Raw genomic sequence first — 2978 nt, forward strand, 5'->3', positions numbered from 1 at the left:
GAGTTTATAATACTGAGTGATCTCTCTCAGAAACAAAGGTCTCCACCCTTTGCTGGAGTTTCTGGGTATCACATGTTCTCACTCATAAGTGGACCTTGAACAACTACCATAATATTATAAGAAAAGGATTGACAGTGGCGGGAATCTATTGGGGGGGCAGGGAGGGGAAGGGAGGTGGGATTAACAGTAGTCAATATCTGTCTGGGGATGGAGGTCACACCTCATCAACAAGGGTAACTGCACAATGCATATTTGTATACCTAACCCTTAACTGTACCCCACAATTTTAAAATAAAAGATATGTAAAAAAGAGGCCATCAGGCCCTGAGTCCTCATCAAAGAGGTTTCACACAGTGTTCTGCCTTGTGCCCTTCTGCTTTCTGCCATGCGAGGATAGAGCATCTGTCCCCTTCAGAGGATGCAGCCACAAGACACCATCTTGGAAGCAGACAGCAGCCCTCACCCGACAACCAAACCTGCTGATTTCTTGAGCTTGGTCTCCCAGACTCGAGAACTGTGAGAAATAACTGTCTATCAATTACTCAGTCTTTGGTACTTTTGTTACAGTCGCGTGAGAGAACAAAGGCAGACTATGACAAACAAGGACAGGGAGAGCCACCTGTTGTTTGTTTTTATTAGTGAACGTAAAAGAATCCCTAGATGATTCTCATGAGCCTGCCAGCGTGGCTCACGACTAGAACCAAGCCACCCAAAGAGCCTGTCACTTCCTTCCTCCAAGTCTATGCCTGCACCGTGGATCTCAGCTCTTTGCTAGCGAAGAAATGTGTTCCCAGATCAGTCTGACGCAAGAATGAAGAAAGCAGGACTTCTAATTTCTGGGTGTTGGGTGAGGATAGCCTCAGGCCTGTCTCATCTTCCCAGCTGGACAGGCTTGAGCCTATGAGGAACGAGAAAGAGAAAAGGAGAAGAGAATTAGATAGATCTATAAATAGACAATGAGAAAGACACACACACAGAGAGAGAGAGAAAGTGTGTGTGTACGTATGAACGGGTCAGACCTTCCCTCAAAAGGAGGAGCCCAGGCGAGGGAGAAGGTCCCCTGGCCGCCGAGGAGGCCCCATCATGTAGAAGTCATGGCTAGTGGGTTCCTCTGACATGACTAGCGTTTACCTCTGGAAGACAGGCTGCACGCATGATCACTGGCCCTGATGTTACCTGCCCTTGGGAGCGGAAAGGGTGGAGCAGGGATAAAACGGTGTTTAATCGTCTAAGTTGCCTCCCCGCTTCCACGGAGGCCCAAGTCAAAACTGGGTGCCATGACGGATAACTTTAGCCGGCACAATATTTTTGAAAATTCGATCTAAATATTCCAAACAAGGCAGGAAGGACTCTTTCTTGTTTCATGCAGCACTTCTGCACCCATGTACGCCAGGGCCACCACACATTTAAGCACTGCTTGGCCTGGCCACCCAGTTTCAGCTTTGGGTGTCTAACCACAGGCAGTGAAGTTTTTTTCCCAAGGGGGGAAAAAAAGTCTTAAAACAGAATGACCTGACGAACTTCCTAACCTCTGAGTTCTATACAGTTATTTTCTGCTGACTGACACCTATCTGAGCCAGCTGTTTATCTAGGAGTCTTCCCTATGGGGCAAAGAGGAGGACGAACACATTCTCTGACAGCAGCACTCTGACAGGGTAACCACACCACATGAGATAGGCGCAATGGAGGGCGCCCAGACAGCCAGTCCTATTTACATTGCACATTACTGTGCAACGGACAATGATATTAAAATGCATATTTCACGTCTCTTGCCCCACAGTTTGGAGAACAGCCATTCACTATGCGTGAACGACTCACTCATGCTCGGCACACAGAGAAGATTACATTTCCCCACTTGTCAAACGGCAGAGATAAATTGTTTCACGTGGACAAACACATTGCTCCCAAGAGCAGTTTTCAGACCCGAGACAAAGAGCTAAAATGCCAGGGCGGAGACTCTGGGCTCTCCTTGTGTTGTCCCAGAGGGGTCTCTTCATTCAGACTCACCAAACCATCACTTTGCTGCTAGTGGGCGTAATGTGGCGGGACACTTGTCCTTTTTGTTTCTTTTGGATGAAACGAGCATCCTTGGTGCCTCCTATTCTTCCTTCCTAGAAGAGATGTTATATAAGTGAGTAAATCAGCACAGAACATTTCAGATTATGTCTGTTTGCTGAATTGATAGTACTTATTTGTAATGAAAATTAAGCAAAATGTTAACATGTTCTTTGGGGAAGACACACTGAAATGTCTTTCCACAGACGTACCTACACACGTCTGCTTGTTACACTCCCTTCTTATCACTATTCTTTTAGCTTAATGAAGGTCCAGATAACTGCTATCTCTAACTTGGCATATAACCCTAAACCTATCTGTCTACACACGATTAACAGCAACTATACAGACGTAATAATTGCAGCTGACATTGATTATCTTTCATGTGAGCATCACCATGCTCACCACTTGGTCCGTTTCCCAATGATCCCACAGTTTCTAGTTTTTATGTGTTTGCCCACGCTACAATTTAGCCCGACGACACGACTCACAACGAACTCTTTCGACAATTACTGAGCACCTGTTAGGTGCTAGGCTCTGGGGGCAGAAGCGGGGTGAGGGAGAGTAACCCCGGCAGGTGCACACAGCAGACCCCTACGAGGTGCCCAAGGGCAGGTCTCACCCCGGATGCCTGGGGAGCTGGGAGAAAGGCGCCCCGGCAGCTGAAGCCACGGGCGACCTCACACGCAATATTTGGGTTCGCTGCTGGAGGAGCAGCTCCTCACCTCCCGAAGCGACAACGCCCAGGCGGCCAGTGCCACGCCGGCCGGTGCCGACGCTCCCGGTGTGCTGCGCGTCTCCCACCTCATGCCAGCCGGTGCCAGCGCTACGGGGCTGTGGCTTCCCCCACTCCGTTCCTGACGCCCAAAGTGCGGGTGCCCTTCTGCCAGTTTTATTCGGGCGGTGTCAGTGCGCACAGACTC

General features: G+C 49.0%; 1 long non-coding RNA gene across 2 annotated transcripts in view; it reads right to left on the reverse strand.

Moving 5' to 3' along the window:
* Nucleotides 1-604: 604 nt before the first annotated feature.
* The window catches only part of LOC103265570, a 4246-nt gene continuing 1872 nt past the window's right edge, over nucleotides 605-2978 (reverse strand). The window contains exons 1-3 of one of the 2 annotated variants that reach the window (XR_504647.1): nucleotides 2781-2941; nucleotides 2008-2111; nucleotides 605-898 (exon numbers count right to left, since the gene is read on the reverse strand). This is a non-coding gene — a long non-coding RNA (uncharacterized LOC103265570). Of the gene's footprint in view, nucleotides 899-2007; nucleotides 2112-2780; nucleotides 2942-2978 lie in introns of those variants that run through there. The other variant, XR_504648.1, reaches the window with a different exon arrangement.

This window comes from Carlito syrichta, unplaced genomic scaffold (genome assembly GCF_000164805.1).
Source record: "Carlito syrichta isolate Samal-C Ts95f unplaced genomic scaffold, Tarsius_syrichta-2.0.1 Scaffold306680, whole genome shotgun sequence".
NCBI lineage: Eukaryota > Metazoa > Chordata > Mammalia > Primates > Tarsiidae > Carlito > Carlito syrichta.